General features: G+C 37.6%; 1 protein-coding gene and 1 long non-coding RNA gene across 3 annotated transcripts in view; both read right to left on the bottom strand.

Moving 5' to 3' along the window:
• The window catches only part of CENPP (centromere protein P), a 391,733-nt gene that overhangs the window by 39,429 nt on the left and 326,078 nt on the right, over positions 1–26,226 (bottom strand). The gene's annotated exons all lie outside the window — the stretch shown is intronic.
• LOC111822006 (uncharacterized) overlaps positions 14,208–26,226 on the bottom strand; it is a 59,227-nt gene continuing 47,208 nt past the window's right edge. Inside the window, exon 5 of the long non-coding RNA XR_002825302.1 lies at positions 14,208–14,298. This is a non-coding gene — a long non-coding RNA (uncharacterized LOC111822006). The remainder of the gene's footprint in view (positions 14,299–26,226) is intronic.

Raw genomic sequence — 26,226 nt, 5'->3', positions numbered from 1 at the left:
GCTAAGAAATGAGCACGAAGGAAATGTTCACTTTTATGTAGGTATAGGAGGGAGAAGATTGAGACAAAATGTCAAGTACTATTCTAAGAAGCAGGAGAACCTGGTAACCAGAAAGAAGAGAATTCCAAGAAAGAGGAGGTCAAAATGTCTATTTTAACAAAAAAGCTAATGGGGAGGACAAGAAAACATGCATTAGATTTGACAATAATAAAACCTGCAGCTGAGCACTAACAATAATAAAGTTACCAAAATACCTGAAAGTTTTTGTGACAGAAAGTAATCGTCTGTGATAATTTTTTATAATTTCAAGGAATTTTATCAGTCTCTACAAGCTTAGGATATATATATAGTGATCTCATATAATTCTTTGCCTTTGATCATAACCGCTGTGCAATTACTAACAGAACTGTTCAAAGACTATTTTCTCATCTGGAGCAATGAAGATGTAAACATACTACTTAGGCTTTCTTCATCTAGCCTTTCATACCCCTTATTATTAAAAAGAGGTTTGTTTAGGTATAACTTACATTCCATAAATTTCAACCATTTAAGTGTCAATTCAATGATGTTAAGTGTGTAGAGTTGTGCGACCATCACCACACAATCCAGTTGTAGATAATTTCCACCACTCCAAAAAAAAAAAAAAAAAACAAACCTTTCATGATCTGTGGTCAATCCCCGATACCAATACTAGCCCCAGATCTGCCTTTTCTGGACATTTCATATAAATGGGATCATATAATATATGGCCTTTTGTGTCTAGCTTCTTTCACTTAGCATTATATTTTTGAGGTCCATCCACGTTGTAGTATGAATCAGTAGTTCATTATTTATTGCTGGGTAGTATTCTATTGTATGGATGTACTGTATTTTGTTTATCCACTCATCAACTGATGAACAATTGGATTGTCTCCCCTATTTTATATTAGGATTAATGCTGCTATGAATATTCACATACATATCTGTGTGGTTGTTTTCATTTCTCTTGGGCAGATATTTAGGAATGGAATTGTTGAGTCTTAGGGTAAGTTTATGATGAACTTTTTAAGAAACCTGCCAAACTATTCCAAAGTGACTATACTAATTTGTATTCCTAGCAGCAATGCATGAGGGTTCCCATTTCTACACTGTCACCAACACTTGTTATTGTCTATGTTTTTTAATATACTCATTCTGTTGTTGTTGTTATTGTTGTTAGCTGCCGTCAAGTTGGCTCTGACTCATGGTGACTTTCTGTATAAGAGATCATGATCATTGGTATGTTTGAGTCCATTGTTATAGCTGCTGAGTCAATCCATCTTACTGAGGGTTTCCCTCATTTTCACTGACCATCTACTTTACCAAACATAATGTCCATTTCTAGCTATTGGTCTTTTCTAATGACATATCCAAAGTAAGTGAGTCTCTTCAGTGAGTGGTGTCTGGGGTCTTAAAAGCTAGTGAGCAGCCATCTAAGATATGCCAATTGGTCCCAACCCACCTGGAGCAAAGGAGAATGAAGAACCCCAAAGACACAAGGAAAATACTAGCCCAAGAGACAGAAAGGGCCACATAAACCAGAGACTCCATGAGCCTGAGACCAGAAGAACTAGATGGTGCCTGGCTACCACCAGTGACCACCCTGACAGGGAACAACAGAGGCCCGGAGCAGGAGAAAAGTGGGGTGCAGAATGCAAATTCACATAAGAAGACCAGAATTAATGGTTTGACTGAGACTGGAGGGACCCCAGAAGACATGACCCCCAGACTCTCTGTTAGCCCAAAACTAAAACCATTCAGGAGGCCAACTCTTCAAAGATTAGACTGGACTATGGGACATAAGATGATATTCATGAAGAGTGTGCTTCTTAGCTCAAGTAGATACATGAGACTAAATGGGCAGCTCCTTTCTGGAGGTGAGATGGGAAGGCAGAGAGGGTCTGGAGCTGGTTGAATGGACATGGGAAATCGGGGTGGAAAGGAGGAGTGTGCTGTCACAGTATAGGGACAGCAAATAGAGTGACATAACAATGTATGTATAAATTTTTGTATGAGAAACTAACTTGAATTGTAAACTTTCACTTAAAGCACAATAAAAAAACAAACAAAGTGAGTCAAAGTCTCATCATCCTTGCTTCTAAGGAACATTCTGTAGTATTTCTTCTAAGACTGGTTTGTTCATTCTTTTGGCAGTCCACTGTATTGAGTATTCTTCACCAACACCACAGTTTGAATGCATCAATTCTTCTTTGTCCTCCTTTTTCACTATCCAACTATCCAACCCTCAATGAGACAGACTGACAGAATTGGTGCAACAATGGATTCAAACATATGAGGCAACTGAAAAGCTTGGCTTGGGTCAGGTGCACCTTAGTCATCAAGTGACATCTTTGCCATCCCATGTTTGTCAGATTAGAACTGTGCTCCATAAGGTTTTCAATGGCTGATTTCTCAGAAGTAGTCTGTCAGGCCTTTTGTCTAAGGGACCTCTGGATGGACTCGAACCTCTAACCTTTTGGCTAGCAGCCAAGGGCATTAACTGTCTGCACCACCTAGGGACTCCCTTTTAAAACTTTAAAGAGGTCTTTTGCAGCAGATTTTCCCAATGCAGTATGTCATTTGATTTTTTGACTGCTACTTCCACGGACAATGACTGATGACCCAAGTAGAATGAAATCGTTGACAATTCCGATTTTTTTCTCCATTTATCATAATGTTGCTTGTTGGTTCAGTTGCAAGGATTTTTGTTTTCTTCATATTCAGGTGTAATCCAATTGAAGGCTACAGTCTTTTACCTTCATCAGTAAATGCTTCAAATAGATACATGAAGAAATGCTCATGATCATTAGCCATTAGAGAAATGCAGATCAAAACTATAATGAGATATCAGCTCACTCCAACAAGACTAGCATTAATCCAAAAAACACAAAACAATAAATGCTGGAGAGGTTGTGGAGAGACTGGAACACGTATACACTGTTGATGGGAATGTAAAACAGGACAACCACTTTGGAAATCGATTTGGCACTTCCTTAAAAAGCTAGAAATAGAAGTACCGTATGATCCAGCAATACCACTCCTTGGAATATATCCTAGAGAAATAAGAGCCATCACACGAATAGATATATGCACACCCATGTTCATTGCAGCACTGTTCACAATAGCAAAAAGATGGAAACAACCTAAGTGCCCATCAATGGACAAATGGATAAACAAATTATGGTATATCCACACAATGGAATACTACGCAAGGATGAAGCTGTGAAACATAACATGGAGGAAGCTGGAGGTCATTATGCTGAGAGAATTTAGTCAGTCACAGAAGGACAAATATTGTATAAGACCACTATTATAAGAACTTAAGAAAAGGTTTAAACACAGAAGAAAACATTCTTTGATGGTTGCGAGGGTGAGGGTTATTTACTAACTAGATAGTAGATAAGAATTATCTTAGGTGAACGGAAGGACAGCACACACTACAGGGGAAGTCAGCACAACTGGACTAAACCAAAGCTAAGAAGTTTCCTGAATACAATCAAACACTTTGAGAGACAGAGTGGCAGGGGCAGGGGTCTGGGGACCATGCTTTCAGGGGACATCTAGGTCAACTGGCATAACAAAACTTATTAAGAAAACGTTCTGCATCCTACTTTGGTAAGTGGCGTCTGGGGTCTTAAAAGCTTGCAAGCGGCCATCTAAGATGCATCAATTGGTCCCAACCACCTGGAGTAAAGGAGGATGAAGAACACCAAAGACACAAGGAAAGTATCAGCCCAAGAGACAGAAAGGGCCACATAAGCCAGAGACTCCATCAGCCTGAGACCAGAATAACTAGATGGTGCCCGGCTACCACCAATGACCACCCTGAGAGGGAACACAACAGAGAGTCCCGGATGGAGCAGGAGAAAGGTGGGGTGCAGAACTCAAATTCCAGTAAGAAGACGAGACTTAATGGTCTGAGACTGGAGGAACCCCGGAAAGCATGGCCTCTGGATTCTCTATCAGCCCAGAACTAAAACAATTTCTGAGGCCAACTCTTCAGACAGGGATTGGACTGGACTGTGGGACGTAAAGTGATAATCGTGAGGAGTGTGCCTCTTAGCTCAAGTAGATACAAGAAATTAACGGGCGGCTTCTGTCCGGAGGTGAGATGGGAAGGCAGAGAGGGTTAGGAGCTGGTTGAATGGACATGGTAATCTGGTGGAAAGGGGGAGTGTGCTGTCACAGTATGGGGAGAGCAATTACAGTCACAAAACAATGTATGTATAAATGTTTGTATGGGAAAAAATAAATAAAAAGTAAATGCTTCAAGTTGTCTTCCTGTTTTGCAAGCAAGGTTGTGTCATCTGCATATCTCAGGTTGTTAGTGAGTCTCCTCCAGTCTTGATGTTGGGTTTTTTTTCATGTAGTTTGCTTCTTGGATTATTTGTTTGTTATCTCATTGTGCTTTTAACTGGCATTTCCCTAATAAGCAATGATGTTGAGAACCTTTTCATTTGCTTTATCAGATATATGATAAATGTGAATTTTCTCCCAGTCTGTGGCTTGTGTTTTCATTTTCTTAATGGATTCCATTGAGATGCAAAGTTTTACATTTTATCACTTTTTTCTTTTATGGATAATGCTTTTGGTGTTGTATTAAAGAACTCTTTGCTTAACCCAAGGCCATGGAGATTTTATCCTCTTTTTTTCCTAGTAGTTTTATAGTTTTAGCTCTTACTTATCAGTCTATGATCCATTTGGCATTAATTTTTTTTTGTGTATTTTGTGCAGTAAGGTTCTAAATTAATCTTTTTGTACCCAGATGTTAAATTCTTCCGGCCCTATTTATTCAGAAGGCTATCCTCTCCATTAAATTGTATTGACGCTTTCGTAAAAAAAAAATCAACTGACCATAAATCTAAGGATTTATTTCTGGGATCTCAATTCTGTTCCACTGGTCTATATAGATCTCTAACTTTGTTCTTCTTTTTCATGACTATTTCAGCCATTTGGAGTCATTTGCATTTCCATTTAAGTTTTAGGATTACTTTGTCAATTTCTGCAAAAAGTTTGCTGGGATTTTGATAGGTATTGTGTTATATTATACATCAATTTGGGAAGAATTGCTATCTTAATAATATTGAATCTTCCAGTCCATGAGTTGTTGCTGTGTACTGTTGAGTTGGTAGAATATCTACTTATTTAGAGTTTTAAAAATTCCAGTAATATTTTGTAGTTTTCTCAGTGTACAATCTTGCACTTCTTTTGTTGAAATTACTACTGTTTTTCTTGATTCTATTGTGAATGGAACTGCTCTCTTAATTTCTATTTCAGATTATTGCTACCATAAAGAAACACAATTTATTTTTTGTACATTGCTCTTGTATCCTAAGACCTTGATGATTTCATTTTCAGTTCCAATAATTTTTTTTTTTTGGTGGATTCTTCAGGATTTTCTACATAAAAGATCATGCCACTGTGAATAAAATATTGAATAGACTCGCAAGAATGGAACATTACCTTGATTCTGAACTTAGGGGGAAATCATTCAGTCTTTCATCATTAAGCATGATGTTAGATGTAAGATTTTTATAAATGTTCTTTATCAGGGTAAAGAAGAATCCTTCTATTCCTAATTTATCATAATTAAAAAAAAATCATGAATGGGTATTGGATTTTGTCAAATGAGTTTTCTGGGTCTTCTTAAAATATTTGATAGAGTTCAACAGTGAAGCCATCTGGGAAGTTTTTGATTACTGGGTGGCACAAACAGTTATGTGCTCAAGTACTAGCTGAAAGTTGATGGTTTGAACCCACCCAGAGATGCCTCAAAGACAGGCCTGGTGATCCGCCTCCATTAGGTCACAGCATTTGAAACCCTATGGAGTTCTACTCTGCACATATGGGATCAACATGAGTTGGAGCCTACTCAACGACAACTAACAACAACAACAAATAAATCTCTTTACTTGGTATAAGTCTGTTTAGATTTTCTATGTTTTCTTGAGTCAGCTTTCATTACTTTTTAGTTTCTAGGAACTTACCCATCTCAACCAAGTTGTCTAATTTGTTGGCATATAGTGTTCATGGTTTTCCCTTATCAGTCTTTTAGGTTCTTTAGGATTGATAGTGACACTTTCTCTTTCATTTCTGATTTTGAAAATTTGAGTCTTCTTTTTTTCTTATTCATTCTAGGTAAGGATGTCAATTTTTTGGATCTTTTCAAAGAAACAATTTTGGCTTCATTTATTTTCTCTATTGTTTTTCTGTTTTCTGATTTAGTGATTTCTGTTCTAATCTTTATTATGTCCTTCCATCTGGTCTCTTTGGGCTTAGTTTGCTCTTTTTTTCTAGTGTCTAAGGTAGAAGTGTAGATTTGAGATTTTTTTTTTTAATGCTCTAATAAATCTACCCCTAAGGACTGCTTTAGCTGTATCCCATAAATTTTGATGTGTTGTGTTTTTATTTTCATTCAGTTAAAAATATTTTCTAAATTCCTTTGTAATTTCTTCTTTGACCCATGAGTTATTTACAAGTGTGTTGCTTAGTTTCCAGATATTTGTAGACTTCCCAAACTTTTTCTCTTGTTGTTTGTGAATTTAATTCTGTTACAGTTAAACAACATACTTTGTATGATTACAATCCATTTAAATTTATTGACACTTGTTTAATGACCTAGGACACTGTTTACTCTAGTGACTGTTTCGTACTTGAGTATGTATTCTGCAGTTGTTCTATTTCTTTTTCAATTCTGCAATTTTTTAAACAATAATAAAAGGGAACATCTATTTAGCAGCTTTACACAGTACTTTCACATTATAATGCTACTGTATATCTAACCAATTTAATAAGTTAAGGAGAGACATACAAATGTATTCTTAGCTGTAAAATATCATAGATTATTAATATTATTGAGCAAGTATAGTTTTAAGAAAAGTTCTAAAAGCAGTATCACTAAGTTAAAGATTATGATCATTTTTTTACTCACACTGTATTTTCTCTGAAAAAATTACATGAATTTATAGCTACCAGAATTATATGTTTTCCTGTTTCCTCATAGTCTGTTAACTTTTTTGTCGTGTATGTGAATTTATGCTAATTTAATGGGTAATAGGAAGTAACTTTAAATGGTTGTAACTTGTATGTCAAGAGTAGGTTATTCTTTTTACTTCTTGTTTGCTCTGTTATGCCCATTCATATTCTTTGATGCTTTGCTGCTGCTTTCTAGATTTTTATCAATTACCGATACTTTTTTGATCTCAGGTTTACAGAGCCAAAACATTTTTGATATCAAATATTTTCCAGCATGTGAATTGCCAATATTTTTTATACTTGATTAGTTTTTTTAAAAATAACATTCTATTACATCTAGGTCAATTGGCATAACAAAGCTTATTTAGAAAATGTTCTGCATCCTACTTTGGTGAGTGGCATCTGGGGTCTTAAAAGGTAGCGAGCAGCCATCTAAGATGCATCACTTGGTCCCAACCCACCTGAAGTAAAGGAAAATGAAGAACACCAAATACGCAAGGAAAGTATCAGCCCAAGAGACAGAAAGGGCCACATAAACCAGACACTCCATCAGCCTGAGACCAGAAGAAATAGATGGTGCCCGGCTATCACCAATGACCATCCTGACAGGGAACACAACAGACAGTCCCTGATGGAACAGGAGAAAAGTGGGGTGCAGAACGCAAATTCTAGTAAAAAGACCAGACTTAATGGTCTGAGACTGGAGGAACTCCAGAGAGCATGGCCCCTGGACTCTCCGTCAACCCAGAACTAAAACCATTCCCGAGGCCAATTCTTCAAAGATTAGACTGGACTATGGGACTTAAAATGATACTCGTGAAGAGTGTGCTTCTTAGCTCAAGTAGATACATGAGACTAAATGGGCAGCTCCTGTCCAGAAGTGAGATGAGAAGGCAGACAGGGTCAGGAGCTGGTTGAATGGACATGGGAAATCAGGGGTGGAAAGGAGGAGTGTGCTGTCACAGTATAGGGAGAGCAATTAGGGTCACATAACAATGTATGTATAAATTTTTGTATGAGAGACTAACTGGAAATGTAAACTTTCACTTAAATTACAACAATAAAATAATAAATAAATAAAATAATAATAATATTTTATTGTGTTTTTACTGAAGGTTTACACAGCAGTTCAGTTTCCCTTCAACAATTGCTATACAAGTTGTTAAGTGACATTGGTTACATTCTTCACAAAGAGAGAACATCTCATTATTTCTATTCTGGTTATCCATTTCTGTTAATCTAGTTTCTCTGACCCCTTACATTCTCATCTGTGTCTTAAAGTAATTGTTGACTGGTCTTACACAGGCGATTTTTTAAAGGAGCACAGTACTTATGGGTGATATTCATTATTTTATGAGCCAATCTGTCATAACTAAAAGGTGACCTCAGGGCTAGTTTCAGTTCAAAGTTTGAAGAGTATCTCACGGCACTAGTCTCGGGCAGCCCTCCAGTCTCAATCAGTCCAGTAGGTCTGTGTTTTTTTGTTTTGTTTTTTTTAGATTTTTAGGAATTTAAGGTTCTGTTCCACATTTTTCTCCCATTCTATCAGGGTCTATCTATTTGGACTTGATTAGAATAGTCTGTAGTGGTGGCGAGGCACCATCTAGTTCTTCTGGTCTCAGTGTAGATGAGGCTGTGGTTAGTGTAGACTATTTGTCCTGTAGACTAGTTTCTTCTTTGAGTCTTTGGTCTCCTTCTTTCTCTTTTGCTCTGGATGAGTAGAGACCAATAGTTGTATCTTAGATAGCCACTCACAAGCTTTAAGACTCCGGATACTACTCACCAAAGTAGAATGCAGAACATAACTTTGTGAATTATATTATGCCAATTGACTGAGATGTCCCACGAGACTATGGTCCTAATACTTTAAATCCAGAAATCCAATCCTGTGAGGTGTTTGGTTATGTCTAAGAAGTGTCTGTAACTGTACCCCCATGTGTTTTACTATATACATGAATATATGTGCATATAGTCACATAAGACATATACATATGCATACACCTATATATATACACATGTATGCAAAACTATAGACATATATGCCTATATACATATATACACATATACCCTCACATATATTTTTTGGTTGTTTTAAAATTATATACACCATAGCAATTACCAACAGGTCCTTTTATCTTGTGTACTTTTTAGTGACATCATTTATCTTCATCAAACTGTGTACACCTCATCCTCATTCAGTGTTACCTTTCCCATCACCAAAAATAACAAGTGTGTACTATCTAGAGAGTAAATCCCCTCCCCATCCCTGAGTTAAGCAATTTTTTTTGCTTATGTATTTTATAAAGTTCTGTTGTTAGGTTCATATATATTTATAATTGTTATATCTTCCTGAAGAATTGACCTTTTTATTGTTATATAATATCACTCCATGTCTCTAGTAATATTCTTGTCCTAAAGTGTATTTCATCTGATATTAGTATAGCCACTTCAGCTCTCTTTTAATTACTGATTGCATGGTATGTATTTTTTCCATCCTTTTACTTTCAACCTAATTGTGTCTTTAAATATTAAAGCAAGTCTCTTATAGAAAGCATGTAGATGGATTTTTTTAATCCAGTCTGACAATCTCTACAATGTAATGTAATCATTGATATGGCTGGTTTAATGTCTGCATTTTGCCTATCTGCTATATGTCTTATGTCTTTTTTGTTGTTATTGTTGTTCTCCTTTGCTGCCTTTTGTGTTAAATAGATATTTTCCAGGAAGTCATTTTAATTCTTTATTTTATTTATTTATTTACCTCTCTGAAAGTTATTAGTCTATGTCCCACAGAGTATCTGGCCACTGATTTCTCTGCTCAGTTGTTTTTTTTTTAATTCTTGTTTTTAAATTTAGATTCTAGCATCTTAGGGGTCACCTCTGTATCAGTATAGCTTAGTGATTAGCTAATGACTGGTCAAAAGTTTTTCTCAAACACCTTCATCCAGTAAGTCTTCCATCCTTTTCTGGGTGTGTGCTGGGGAATGTATTCAGGTTCAGGAAGTTTACAGGTCTATTAAAAAACCAAAAAACTAAACCTGTTGCCGTTGAGTTGATTCCAACTCATAGCGACCCTATAGGACAGAGTGGAACTGTCCCATAGGGTTTCCAAGGAGCGGCTGGTAGATTCTAACTGCTGACCTTTTGATTAGCAGCTGAGCTCTTAACCACTGTGCCACCAGGGTTCCTTACTTCCACTAGACCCTCTTATATTTCCTCTGTGCACGTGGAAGCCCTCATGTGTAAATAGCCAGGGCCTGTCCAATCTCTCTTGAGTGTGCGCATAACCTTGCCCATGTGTGCAGCTTTCCAGACCACCAGGGAGCTTATAACAGCCCACTATGGCTGTCTCATTGCCTGGCTCTCTCTGTTAAATTTCTGGCTCGTCTGCTGGTCTGTTGCTTGACCTAACCAGGACTGCAACCTCAGGCTAGCTGCAACTAGATATTTTGCAACAGATATTGCTATTGCTTTCCCCAATACCCAGGGGCATAGTGTTTTCTACAGCTCACTCCAAATCAAGTCAGCCCCCTTTGGCAATCAAGGCTTGCTCCACCCTGGATGAACTACTGTCCTGATAGGGGTGGTGGGGAAGTGGGGGTAGTAGGAGCAGCTCCAAGCTAAAACACACAGTCTCATTGTTCTTATCCAACATTCAGTATTTTTCTTGAACAAATACTTCTCAATGTGTTGCATGCCTTTGGTCAATATCCTGAGTCTTGAAATGGTTATTTTTGACAATTTTCTCCAGTTTTATTATTGTTTTTTATGGGAGAGGATTTGTTGAGCTTCTCATTCCACCATTCTGGAAGTCCTGCTTCTCTGTTAATTTCTAAACTACACACACACATACACACATGCACACACACATATACTTTCTTATGAGTTGCTCTAGGAATTACAATATATGTCTTAATTTATCACAATCTATTTTAGGTTAATACTGACTTAATTCCAGTAAAATATAGCAACTTCACTTCACTGTAGCTTCATTTCTTCCCCACTCCCTTGTACTATTATTTTGATATATATTACATCTATATATGCTACAATCCCAACAATACTCAGTTATAACTTTTGTTTTACACCATCTGTTTACATTGAAGTCCTAACTCCTGGTACCTGTGAATGTGACCTTGTTCGGGAATAGGGTCTTTGAAGATGTTATCAGTTAACATGAGGTCATACCAGAGTAGGGTGAGTCCTAAATCTGAGTGGTGTCCTGTAAAAAGAGAAGAGACACAGAGAGACAGAGGGAAGAAGGCCATGTGACCATGCAGGTATGCTGAGCAGCGAGTCAAGGAATGCCTGTTTGCATGGCAGAGAGGGCCTTCTTGCACGGCAGAGAGACCTGACAGCAGAGAGCAGCTAAGAGAGCGGTCCTGATTGGAAACTGTCCTGCACTGAAGAAGGGAGGGATGTGCTCTCCACTTCTGGGGAGCCTTTCAGACCTTGCCCATGTGCTTCCTTATCCTGATCCCCATTGTTCCTGTTACTTCCAAGTTGATCCTGATCCTGAGTTATAGCCTGTTACTTCCCTAATAAACTATGTAACTGTGCGTATGGTCTGTGAGTTCTGTGTGGCCATTGCAATGAATTACTGAATCTTGCAGAGAGGTAGACAGTGCTGTGAGGGGAACAGCTGGTGTCAGAAATGATGAAGAAATTGGACAGCAGAGGTATGTCTGACCTCCACATCATAGGAACAAGCTTTGTGCTGATCCTGATGCCTATCCCTCATGAACTGAGACAATTCCTTGTGCTACAACACAGGAGTTGAGCACTATACATGTATTTATCAGACATCTGAGTTTTGTCTTTTGTGAATTGCCTGTTCAAATTGCTTGCTCATTTTTCTACTGGGTTGTTTGTCTTTTTCCTATTGATTTTTTTTTATTGGGGTCAAATATAGACAACATGAAATTCGCCATTTTAACCATTTCTAAGTGTACAATCCAGTAGCATTTATCATACTCACAATGTTGTGCAACCATCATTGTTTCCAAAACTTCTTCATTACCCCAAACAGAAATTCTGTCCCCATTAAGCCCAACCCCCTGGCCCTCCAGCCCATGGTAAACACTAATCTACTTTCTGTCTTTATGGATTTGTCTGTTCTAGTTATACAGAGTCCCTAGGTGGCGCAAATGGTTAAGTGCTCAACTACTAGCCAAAAGGTTGGTGGTTTGAATCCACCCAGAGGCACCTCAGAAGACAGCTCTGGCGATCTGCTTCTGAAAGGTCACAGTCTTGAAAACTCTATGAAGCGGGTCTACTCTGCACACACAGGGTCACCATGAGTCAGAACTGACTCGATAGTAACTAACAACAACAACATTCTAGCTATTTCATATAAGTGAAATCATATAATATTTGTTTGGCTTGTTTCACTTAGCATAATGTTTTCAAGGTTCATCCATGTCATAACTTGTGTCAAAATTTCATTCCTTTTTATGGCTAAATAATATTCCATATATGAATATATCACATTTGGTTTATCTATTCACCTGTTGATGGACATTTGGATTGTTTCCACCTTTTGGCTATTGTGAACAATGCTGCAATGAGCACTAGTGTATAGGCATCTGTTTGAGCCTCTGATTTCAATTCTTTTGGGTGTATACCCCAAAATGGAATTGTTGGGTCATATGATAATTTTATTTTCAACTTTTTGAGAAACCGCCCAACTTTTCCCACAGCAGCTGCACCATTTTACATTCCCACTGGCAATGTAAGAGGGTTTCAATTTCTCCACATTCTCACAAACATTTATTTTCCTTTTTTAAAAATAACAGTCATCCCAGTGAGTGTAAAGTGGTATCTCACTGAGGTTTTGATTTGCCTTTGGTGCAAATGGTTAATGTGTTTGACTGCTAACTGAAAGGTTGGTAGTTTGAGTCCACCCAGAGGTGCCTTGGAAAAAAGACTTGGTGGTCTACTTTTGAAAAATCAGCCATCGAAAACTCTATGAAGGACAGTTCCACTCTGACACACATGGGGTACCATAAATCAGAATAGGTGCAACAGCAACTAATTTAATAAATAATGATGTTAAGCATCTTTTCATGTGCTATTGGCCATTTGTATATCTTCTTTGGAGAAATGTCTATTCAAGCCCTTTGCCTTTTTTTTTGATTGCGTTGTTTGTCTTTTTTGTTGGTAAGTTGTAGTTCTTTACATATTCTGGATATTAAACCCTTATCAGATTTATAATTTCCAAATAGTTTCTCCCATTCTGTAGGTTGTATTTTCACTTTCTTGATAATGTGTTTTGATGCACAAACTTTTTTTAAATTTTGATGAAGTCCAGTTTATCTATTTTGTCTTTTGTTGTTCATGCTTTTGTTGTTATATCTAAGAATCCATTGCCAAATACAAGGTCCTTAAGATTTACTCTTTTGTTTTCTTCTAAGAATTTTATGGTTTTAGCACTTATATTTAGGTCACTAATCCATTTTGAGTTAATTTCTACATAAGGTGTGAGGTAGGGGTCCAACTTCACTTCATTCTTTTGCACGTGGATATCCAGTTGTCCTAGCACAATCTGCTGAAGAGACTCTTCTTTCCCTAGTGTATGGATTTGGCACTCTTGTCTGAAAACAAATTGGCCAGCGATGTATGTATTTATTTTTGGACTCTCAATTCTATTCCATTGGTCTATATGTCTATCCTTATACCAGTACCACACTGTTTTGATTACTGTAGCTTTGTAGTAAGTTTTGAAATTGTGAAGTGTGAGTCCTTCTACTTTCTTCTTCTTTGTCAAGATTGTTTTGGTTATTCAGGGCCCTTTGCAATTCCATATAAATTTAAGGACTGCCTTTTCCATTTCTGAAAAAAAGTCCATTGGAATTTTGATAGGAATTGCATTGAAACTTTAGATCACTTTGGGTAGTATTGACATCTTAATAATTTTAAGTCTTTCAATCCATGAACATGAATGTCTTTCCATTTATTTAGGCCTCCTTTAATTTCTTTCAGCAATGTGTTATAGTTTTCAGTATTCAAGTCTTTCACCTCTTTGGTTAAATTTATACCTGTTAGGTTGTTGGTAGGTGCTGTCGAGTCGGTTTCAACTCATAGTGACCCTATGTATAACAGAATGAAACATTGCCCGGTTCTGTGCCATCCTCACAATTGTTGTTATGCTTGAGCCCATTGTTGCAGCCACAGTGCCAATCCATCTTATTGAGGGTCTTCCTCTTTTTCGCTGACCCTCTACTCTTTTATTCACTATTGTAAATGGAATTGTGTTCTTAATTTTCTTTTCAGATTGTTCATTGCTTCTTATTGATTTTATATTACCTGGGATAAAACAAATGATCAATAAAACATAACTGCCATAAATATTTCTTACGATTGCTTTTTCCATTTGATATATTTAAGATGTATCAATAAATAAAAATCTACTTTGTTAGTTTTAAGGCAATAAGGTAAGTCATTGCGTAGATATATAATATATTGCAATTTGACCAATTCTCTATTGACAATCATTTGTGTTATTGGCAATTTTCACAATTTTATATAATGGATATCCTTGTAAAATATTTTTGTATGTTTATATAAATTTTTTTTGTTAGATTCTTAGAAGCAGAGTGGCTTCTAGGGGATTAACATTTAGTAAAGGTTAATAAAATGACCTATGTAAAGAGTCTATAAATTCACACTCATCCAACTATGTATAAAAGTACTTATTTCAGAGAGATTCCTAAATTCTCATCTTTTAGTTGCTGTAATTCCTGTAAACCTTGACCAATGGCCTTGTATAGTCTTATTCAATTTTGTGGCTTCAGTACCATCCATCCACATGCTGAGGGAAATGGCATGTTAGCAGAGTCATTTCCTGAGATGAACACAGGTTTTGGAGAAGGATAATGTGATCAGATCTGCAGATCAAAAGAGAAAGCAGGGCTGGATATTTGAGATCCTTCATGCCAGAAACCTGAGCTTTATACACTTGATTCCTCTTCCTCCCCTTTCTCTACATCCAACCACATGTTAAGTCCTGTTGATTTTACCTCCTAATTATCTCTTGAATTTCCCCTGCCGTCATAAAGAAATCTCCCTGTCTTGAATTACTGCAATAGCCTCTTAAATGATGCCCTGTCTCTAGACCTGATCCCTCTATTCACTTCAAAAGCCACACTATAATCAGAGTAATCTTTCTAAAATGCAGACATGATTATGTTCCTCCCCTACAGCCTTTCGGTAAAGCCCAAAACCTTCAACGTCACTTACAAACCCTGTGATCTGGCTGCTGCTTCCTTCCCGTATTCCCATGAGACCTGATGAATCACTTTCACCGTCTCCAAGGTGCCAGTTTCATCTCAGGTCTTTGCCCACACTATTTTCTCTGCCTAGAACATTCTCTCTCTCCTTATCTCTGTGCATCCAAACCTTTATTTATCCTTCAGGTTTAGCTGGTATAACAGATGTGCTTTGGAGCACTATGGAATTAGAAAAAGCTTTCTGGAAAAGATGATATTTAAGTTGGAGATTGAAGGCTATCAGAAAATAGAGGCTTGAGTTTTTAAAATAATAATACTATTTACACTTTGTTAATTTTTCCTTGTTGTGGCAAGACAAATATTATAAATGTTTGTTTCTGGCATAGAAATGCAGGATAAAAATGACCATTGTATTTGAAAATACTACTATGTGTTTATATATTGTTTATCTAAACAGGGGTGATTTTAGCTTTCCTCTTTATATTTTCTATCAATTTCCAAATTTTTCTACTAGGCTATAATTTTGGGAAAAAGTTTCAGTGTTGTTATTTTAAGATCAGGGTTTCATTTGGGGAAAATGAGAAAAGAACTTAATTCAGAAACAATATCCTTGCACACACACACAAAAAAGTCAGTACCTTCCAGAATGCTACTCTTATGAAAATCCCATTAATCTTTGAGTACTGTTTGAAAACCCCGTTCACATAACTGGCACAACTAAAACTAAAATTTTCTTAAAAAATGAAAATACAGCATAATAAATTAAGCTAAAATTCTTTTTTTCCTACTCCTGGATGCTAAAAGATTCTAATGGAAATGAAAAAGATGATATCATCCACCAGTAATGGGGAAAAAAATGAGGCTGCAGACAAACACAACTATGTTTTGATTTATTAAACCTCAAGTGAGCTTTATTCTTCCATGAGTGATGGGTTAAATTAGTTGCCAAAGTCTGTTTTTTCATTAAATACCTTTGTAAATATTGTGGTCACTCTGGTTTATAGCCATCTCCTTCAGACAGTATATCAGTGGAAAAGAATCCCCATTACCAAAGAATTCCCAGCAAATGTTAAAACTACCGTATGTGTAATTCTCTCACCAACCTCACGCTAAGCATGGGGTTCAGGGCTTGCAGGAGGAAAATTATAAAGAAAAGAACTATTCTGGGGGCTGCAGCTGTGGTTGCTTGCTTCCCAAAGCAAGAATACTACATCTTAGAATGCTAGAGAGAGAAACAACCCAAGAAATTTCTAATACTTTTAACTTAAAGAGAAGGAAACAGTCCCAGAAGGGGAATGTGACACATTAAAGTCCTCACCATGAGGCAACTGACTGAGCTGAGATTTGAATTCCTGTCCTCTGACTGCTATAGCAGTGATCTTTTCTCTACATCTTCTCTCCAACCACTTCACTTAGGCAACCTGGTTTTGATCTCAAAACAGAATGAAAACTCCCCCCAAAAAACCAGTTGCTATCTAGTCCATTCTAACTCATAGTGACCCGTTAGGACAGAGTACAACTGCCCCCTAGGGTTTCCAAGGAGTGGCAGGTGGATTCAAACTGCTGACCTTTTGGTTAGGAGCCAAGCTCTTAACCACTGCGGCCACCAGGACTCTGTTTTGATCTCAGAGTCACCTAAATCCCACTTCTTTAAGTGAGTGTGGAACCCTAATGGTGGTAACCATTGGTTTCTGTCAATGTGGGCTGCAGAATATATATAGTTCTATACTTCCTTCTGCGAGAGAAAAGATGCGGCAGTCTTCTTCCATAAAGATTTACAGCCTAGGAAACCCTATGGTGCTGTTCTGCTCTGTTCTACAGGGTCACTGTAAGTCAGAATCCACTGGACAGCAGTGGGTTTGGTTTGTTTTTTTTTTGTTTGTTTATACTTCCTTCAGTGCCTGTGGGGGGAAAGAACCAGCAGAGCCAAGCTGGAGTGACTCCAGCTGGATTGCTGTAGAAAAAATAAATCACACTAACCTAGATTCAATTTGGTTTGCCAATTTATTAGCAATTACGCAAAGTATTTAACTCCATGAAGCTTTAGTTTTCTTACTTAGTGTCTGTGACACCTCAGTTTTCTTCCTTTGTAAAGTGAAGGATAATAATGTATGTGATTTAGTTGAAGTATTTATTGAGATTATATATATGCAAGTGCCTAGCAAAAACTTAGCATTTGACTCATAGCTGTTGTTTTGTAGCTGACGTTGAATCAGCCCAACTCATGGAGACCCCATGTACAACGGGACTGGACCGTTGTGATTCATAGTGTTTTCATTGGCTCATTTTTTGGAAGTAAATCATTAGGTCTTTCTTCCTACTGCCACACAGTAGGTACTCATTAATACTGGTTCCCTTTCTTCCTCTCCTGTCTAGCTCTACCAGTGTAGGAACAAGTGAGTACTGGATTTTGCCAGTGGACAAACTGAAAATGTTTACTCCAAGGTAACTTTAAAACTCTATAAAACTATTTAAATGCTAAATAAAATAAATTCATTTTTAGCTTTAAGTGCATGTTCTTATGGTAAAAAATGGCTTAATGTAGTTTTAAAGAAAGGAAATTAAACTATAAGTAGCAAGTGCTGTTTTCTCTGTACAAAGTTTCTCTTGTAACTTAAACTCTTCCTGAACTCTTGTCAGAATATCACAAGTGTTAAAACAGGTTGATCTGGATAAGGAAAACCTTCTTCCTGGCTGTAAAGACATAATATAAGCTCTCTGCATCCAAGCCCAAACTCAAATAAACAGCTATAAAAAGCAGAGATGAAGATAAACTTTGAAACTCCTCTAACCAACAAAACCAGTGGTTAGGTAAATCTTGCATTTCTGTATTTCCATAAATTATTTACAGTAAGGATTACAGGAGGAATAACAAGTTTTGGGGGGAAGGTAGTAAATCTTGTTCTTCTGGACATGCTCATGAAGTGCCTGAGAGACATCCAAGTCAAGCTGACCAAAAGGTAGTTGGCAATTTGAGTATGAAGCTTAGGAAGTAGTTTAGAGCTTAAAATAGATATGTAACTTATTAGCATATGTTAAAGCAATGTGACTAATGGAGGTGCTCATTTATGTTTATATAATAAACGAAGGAGATCATGCAGGAAGAGAAAGAATGGAAAGAGGGCCAATAAGGGGCCTGAAGAGTATCAACATTTCAGCTATGGACACAGGAAGGGGGACCAGTAAAATATATTAAGAAAGAAGGTCAGAATGATGGAAGAAAGAACAGACTGACTTCCAAGGAAAGTGCAAAAAAGTAAGAAAAAAAGAAGTGAAAAGGAGGTTGACTAAATGGGTCTAGAGGCCACTGGGACTTTTAAGAGTGCAGTTTTACTAGAGCAGTAAATGCAGAAGCAGAACTGCAGTAGAATAAGGAATGGAAGGTGAATAAGTGGAGGCATTTACTATAGATTATTTTTTCAAGAAATGGAGTAGAGAATGGGAAGAAGGAATCAATGGCAGTTTGAAGAGTTGGGCAGGGTGTAAGAAGAGTTTTTTTTTTGGCTGGCAGGAGCAGGAGTATATTGATTGACTAAGAACAAATTAAGATTATGCAAAACACCATCCTCTGATTCATGTGCTTCAGATTGGCTCCATTGTGATCTACCCAGACACAGTGGCTCTAACATGAGCTCTGATGTCATACTCTTGAGATAGTTTAGTCTATTTAAGATGTTTCATTCCACTTTAGGTCATGAGTGATAGATACCTGGGAGGTATTAATTCATACCCAAGACTAGACTGGCAAACTTAGGATCTATTCCTGACTCAACTCCCCCAAAGCAGTTAATAGATGATCTTTGCTATCATGGACAAGTGTGTGAAGATATTCTCTTCACTCATACTACACACTCTATTTTTTGTCTCCCCTAAACCACACTATTTCAGAATAAAGGTTATTTAATTTGTGTTACATTTATGGTAGAATTTCTCTAATCTCAAAAGCAAAGTACATTTTAAAATATAAAAAAGAAAGAAAACACACATATGCGCGCGCGCGCGCACACACACACACACACAGACACACACAGAGGACATCATTTTTGGTAGACTATGCCAAATCACAATAAGACTACAACACTTAACACCTTCCCATATAACAGAATTATATACTTCTCCATACAGAATCTTTTCTTCCCTGAAAACTATGCCTTCCACTAATGATACTTCTTGGCTACCAATCCCATTATCATCCTTAGACCTGGCCAAGAGGGCATCTCTGAACTGGACTCTGCTCTGGACCCACCCCTCTCTACCCATGGAGCCATAGCGAATCTCCCTCTAGATCATGCTCTGGGTATCTGGCACCCCAGCATTCCCTACCCAAATGGCTCTATTTCCAGGGCCTCTCTAGGCTTCTTCCCTGATTCTGTCACCCTGCGGACAGATCACGCCGTTAGTGTGAGCAACCATAGGCCCAGAGGGTAGCTGTTTATATGTAGCTGAGGAGGGAACGTGGGTATATGGGCTGGGGTATCCACATAAATATGTCATAGCCTGGGGAAAGACACAGCATGAGGTGGGACAAGAAGTGTGGTGGGCCAGGTCCTGGCTCTTTCCTGAGCCACCGTGTCCTGGTGTAGGTGAATTCTGAGGTGTTCAAGAATTTAAAGTTGAACCTTGCTTTCCAAGTCATTATGAAGGCATACTTGTCAAGGTAAGAGTATGGAAAATATTTTGTTTAACTGCTTGTTGCTTTATAACTAAAAAAAAAAAACAACTTATTTTTTTAATAACTTTTATATACTTAGAATATCATATGTTCACCTTTATTTATATTCTTGTCTCAATCCCTACACCCTTTCACATGGATGACTGTCAGGAAATGCTTCCAGCCTCCCAGACTGAATATTTCTACAGCAGGACAGGAAAACAAACAAAGCCTAAACAGAGGAATGCCTGCCCCAGGACAGCTTTTTTTTTTTTTTTTTTTAAATTGTGCTGTAAGTGAAAAGTTTACAGAGCAAATTAATTTCTCATGAAACAATTAATACACAAATTGTTTTGTGACATTGGTTGCCAGCCTGCGATATGTCAACACTCTCCCCTTCTCCACTCCAGGTTCCTCATTTCCATTCGCCCAGTTTTCCTGTCCCTTCCTGCCTTCTGTCTCTGCTTTTGGGCTGGTGTGCTCATTTAGTCTCATATACATGATTGAACCATGAAGCACGTTCCTCACATGTATTATTGTTTGTTTTATGGACCTGTCCAATTTTTGGCTTAAGGGTGAACTTAGGGAGTGACTTCAGTACCGAGATAAAAGGGTGTCTGGGGGCCATACTCTCGGGGTTTCTTCAGTCTCTGTCAGACCAGGAAATCTGGTCTTTTTTTTGTGAATTTGAATATTGTTCTATATTTTTCTCCTGCTCTGTCTGGGACTCTCTATTGTGATCCCTGTCAGAGCAATCGGGGTGGTAGCTGGGCACCATCTAATTGTTCTGGGCTCTGTCTGGTAGAGGCTGTGGTAGTTGTGGTCCATTAGTCCTTTGGGCTAATCTTTCCCTTGTGCCTTTGGTTTTCTTCATTCTCTTTTGCTCCAGCTGGAATGAAACCAGTAGATGTATCTTAGATGGCCACTTAAAGGCTTTTAAGACCCCAGATACTACTCACCACAGTCGGATGTAGAACAGTTTCTTTATAAACTATGTTAGCCAGTTGAGTTAGATGTCCCCCAAGACCATGGTCCCCAGCCTTCGGCCCAGTAACTTGGTCCCTCAGGGAGTTTGGATGTGTCTGTGAAGCTTCTATGACTTTCACTTTATGAAGTTGTGCTGACTTCCCCAGTACTGTGTACTGTCTTACCCTTCATCAACGTTACCACTTATCTACTATCTACTTAAGTGTTTTTCCCTCCTGTCATGGTTTGAATTATGTCCCCCCAAAAATGTGTATATCAGTTTGGCTGGGCCATGATTCCTGGTACTGTGTGATTTTCCTATATGTTGTAAATCCTGCCTCTATGATGTTAATGAGGGAAGATGGGTGGCAGTTGTGTTAGTAAGGCAGGACTGGATCTATAAGACTGGATTGTGTCCTGAGGCAATCTCTTGAGATATAAAGGAGAGAAGTGAGAAGTGAGACAAGGGGACCTCATACCATCAAGAAAGCAGTGCTGGGAGCAGAGTGCATCCTTTGGACCGGGGTCCCTGCGCAGAGAAGCTCCTAGTCCGGGGGAACACTGAAGAGAAGGCCAACAGAGAGAAAAAGCCTTCCCCTGGAGCTGACGCCCTGAATTTGGACTTTTAGCCTACTTTGACTGTGAGGAAATAAACTTCTCTTCGTTAAAACCATCCACTTGTGCTATTTCTGTTATAGCAGCACTAGATGACTAAGACACCTCCCCACCCCTTTCCTCCCTCATGACCATCAAAGGTTGTTTCTTTCTTGTGTAAACCTTGTCTTGAGATTTTAGGACGGTCTTATACACTATTTGTCCTTTTGTGATTGATTTATTCCACTCAGCATAATGCCCTCCAGATTCATCCATGTTGTGAGATGTTTTGTAGATTTATCATTATTCTTTATCATTGCATAGTTGATGGGTACTTAGGTTGTTTTTGTCTTTTTGCTATTGTGAATAATGCTGCAATGAACATGGTTGTGCATGTGTCTGTTCATGTGACGACTCTTATTTCTCTAGGATATATTCCTAGGAGTGGATCCTATGGTATTTCTATTTCTAGCTTTTTAAGGAAGCACTGTATTGTTTTCCAAAGTGGTTGCAACATTTTACATTCTCATCAGCAGTGCATAAGAGTTCCAATCTCCCTGAAACCTCTCCAACATTTGTTATTTTCTGTTATTATTATTATTATTTATCGATTAGTGCCAGTATACTGTCAAGGTGACATTGTAGTTTTGATTTGCATCTCCTCATATATCTGTTAGCCACTTGAATGTCTTCTTTGGTGAAGTGTCTGTTTCATTCCCCATTTTTAAAAAGGATTATTTGTCTTTTTGTTGTAGAGGTGTTGGATTTTATTACAGATTTTAGAGATTAGACCTTTCTTGGATATGTCATAGCCAAAAATTTTGAAGGTTCTCTTTTTACTCTTTTGGTGAAGTCTTTCAATGAGAATAAGTGTTTAATTTTTAGAAGATCCCAGTTATCCAGTTTATCTTCTGGTGTTTATGTATTGTTAGTTATGCTTTGAATCCTATTTAGGCCCTATATTAGGGCCCTTAGCATTGATTGTATTTTTTCTTCCATGATCTTCATAGTTTTTCTTTTTATATTTAGTTAGGTCATTGATCCATTTTGAATCCCAAGACAGCTTTTCATATCAAATGGCATACTTTACAATTCACTCAATTCTCAAAAATAGGTGACTGGACTACTTCATTAGATTTGTCCCACTTATCAAGACTTCAGGACCCTAGCATCCTCAAGATCCACCGTTTGCTCTACTGAGCTTGTCTCCACCCCCAAACTTAACACAGAGGAACCCATCAAAGTGTTCTCTATCTCTGATGTCATGTTGTAGAAAGAGAGATTTAGTGTCCATTTGAGACACTTAGGACTGCAGTACCTAGGAGACTAGAGGACCTATGGACAGCGCAGCAGACCTAGAACCTGCTTCTGACATTGACATCCTCAATCTAGGTTGGCCATTCTACTAAGCCTCACCATGATCAAACTTTGCTCAGGGAGTAAGGAAAGTACACAGAGAAGGAATCAACATATAAGTTCCCTGCTGCCTAACAATGCAATCTTAGGGAGGTAGAATCAAAGAAACATAAAATCTTATCACTAAAATGATATCATCTAGTCCAAAGTTTGAGAAATCCTTTTTGCAGTATTCCCAATAGTGTGAGCTAAGGACTTCACAAGCAGCTCCGCTGGACAGTTCTGGTTGTGAAAAAGGTTTTTTTTGTTTGTTTTGTTTTAATATTAAGTCCAAATCAGTCTCTCTATAAACTCTATCCATTGATTTGAGTTCTATTTTCTGGAGCACAGTAGAACAAGTCCACAGCCTGTTTGCATATTTGCAGTCTATGATATCTACTCTTTATCTTCTTTTCTCAGTTCCTTTAAACAATCCCTGTGAGACAAGGTTTCTAATCCTTTCATTAGGCTGTTTGCCCCTCTCTGGCTATGCTCCTGCCTGTCAGCAAATCTCTAAGACTGTGTCCCCAGAGCTGAACAAAGTCCTTTACGTGGGGTCTGACTAATACCAGACTAAGTGTGAATCTGTGGTCATATAAAAGCTCCAAATTTTTTATACAAACTTCCATATCTCCTCCTGGACTGAGTATGAGTAACAGGTGCTTTTCCACTCTAGATGTAGAACATGCTGTTACCCCTTGCTAAACTGTAGGCTGATGGTTTTGGCTCATTGTTGATTTTTCAATGTTGATTCAGTCTTTCAGTATCTTAGCTATCCCTCCCTGTCAAATACAATTATAACTACCAAACCTTCTATGTTTTTATTTAAATAGATGACTAAAACACACAAAACAAGGCCAAAGACTTAGCCTTATACTACACAAATTGGGGTCTCATTCCATACCCAACTCAGACTACTGCTAAGCAAACTTTGGGTTCAGCTGTACACATTCAACCATCCATTGAACAAATACTAAGTAAGTGCCTACTGTGAGGCAGGTAGCCTTTATTTATCTTTCAATTGGAAAAACATGATATTCTTTGGCATGATGAGATTCTGTTGAATGTCTTGCTATACTAAAGATGTACTAGGTCTGGGAGATTCCTTTGGCTTACTAGCCTAGAAACCACACAGATAGATACAGCTAAGTACAGATACTGCTAACTAGATACAGATAGAGATATAAGAAGACCCTGAAAGACTTGTTCATGATGAATACATGACAACTTACACTCACCCCACCTGCTTACTATATGCTTAACAGTTTGCTCTCAAAAATTACCAGAGATAAAGGAGATGATCCATCATAAAGACATAACCATAAAAAACTTCTATGCACTCAATGACAGGGCTCCAAAATACATAAACCCTAACGGCACTGAAAAAAGAAATTGACAGTTCCACAATAATAGTAGGAGACTTCAACACACCACTCTCAGTAAAGGATACAACATCTGGAAAGAAACTCAGCAAAGATACAGAAGATCTAAAGAGCACAGTTAGCCAACTTGACCGTATAGACATATATAGAACACTCCACCCAACAGCTGCAATGTACACATTCTTTTCCAACACACATGGAACGTTCTCCAGAATAGACCACATCTTAGGCCACAGAGCAAGCCTCAACAAAATCCAAAACATTGAGATAATACAAAGTGTCTTCTCTGACCACAACACCATCAAGGCAGAAATTAACAACAGGAAGAACAAGGGGAAAAAAAATCAATTACATGGAAACTGAATAACATCCTGCTTACAAACCGCTGGGTAATCAAAGAAATCAGAGATGGAATAAAAAATACCTAGAATCAAATGAGAAAGAAAACACATCATACCGAAACTTTTGAGACAAGCAAAGGCAGTCCTCAGAGGATAATTTACAGCAATAGATGCATACATCAAAAAAGAAGCGACGAAATTCAAACATTAACTACACAACTGAAACAAATAGAGAACAGCAAAAAAAGCCCACAGCCACCAGAAGAAAGGAAATAATAAAGATGAGAGCAAAAATAAATGAAATACAGAATAGAAAAACAATAGAAAGTATCAACAAAACCAAAAGTTGGTTCTTTGAAAGGATCAACAAAATCAACAAACCACTGGCAAACTGACAAAAGAAAAACAGGAGAGGACACAAATAACAGAAATAACAAATGAAATGGGGGACACTAAAACAGACCCAACTGAAATAAAAAGAATCATAACAGAGTATTATGAAAAACTACACTCCAACAAATTTGAAAACCTACAGGAAATGGATAAATTTCTAGAAACACACTACCTACACAAACTAACACAAAGTGATGTTGAAAATCTGAAAAGACCCATAACAAGAGAAGAGACTGAAAAGGTAATAAAAAAAAACTCCCAACAAAAAAAAGCCCCGGCCCAGATGGCTTCACTGGAGAATCCTACCAAACATTCAGAGAAGAGCTTATACCAGTACTACTCAAACTATTTCAGAACATAGAAAAGGAAGCGACACTTCTGAATTCATGAAGCAAGCATAACCCTGATACCAAAACCAGGCAAAGATGCCACAAAAACAGAAAATTACAGACCAATATCTTTCATGAATAGACATGCAAAAATTCTCAACAAAATTCTAGCCAATAGAATTCAGCATTGTATCAAAAAAATAATACACCATAACCAAGTAGGATTCATACCAGGTATGCAAGGATGGTTCAACATTAGAAAACCAATCAATGTAATCTACCACATAAATCAAAGGAAAGAAAAGAATTACATGATCATCTCAATTGACACAGAAAAGGCATTTGACAAGGTCCAACACCCATTCCTGATAAAAGCTCTCAATAAAATAGGTATAGAAGGGAAATTTCTCAACATAATAAAGGGCCTCTATGCAAAACGAACGACCAACATCGTTCTTAATGGAGAGAGGGTAAAAACATTCCCCTTGAGAACAGGAACAAAACAAGGATGCCCTTTATCACCACTCCTATTTAACATTGTACTGGAAGTCCTAGCCAGAGCAGTAAAGCAAGAAAAAGAAATAAAGGGCATCCAAATTGGTAATGAAGGAGTTAAACTATCCCTGTTTGCAGATGATATGATACTTAACATAGAAAACCCTAAAGACTCCACGAGAAAACTACTGGAACTAACAGAATGATTCAGCAGAGTAGCAGGATACAAGATAAACATATAAAAATCAGTTGGATTCCTATACATCAATAAAGAGAACGATGAAAAGGGAATCAGGAAAACAATATCATTTATAATAGCCCCTAAAAAAATAAAATACATCAGAATAAATCTGACCAGCGATGTAAAAGACCTATACAAAGAAAACTACAAAACACTACTGCAAGAAACCCAAAGGGATCTACATAAATGGAAAAACATACCATGCTCATGGATAGGTA

The sequence above is a fragment of the Trichechus manatus genome, unplaced genomic scaffold, assembly GCF_000243295.1.
Source record: "Trichechus manatus latirostris isolate Lorelei unplaced genomic scaffold, TriManLat1.0 scaffold00120, whole genome shotgun sequence".
NCBI classification, from domain to species: Eukaryota; Metazoa; Chordata; class Mammalia; order Sirenia; family Trichechidae; genus Trichechus; species Trichechus manatus.
Note: the sequence above shows the minus strand (reverse complement) of the source record. Positions and strands in the feature narration are given on the sequence as shown.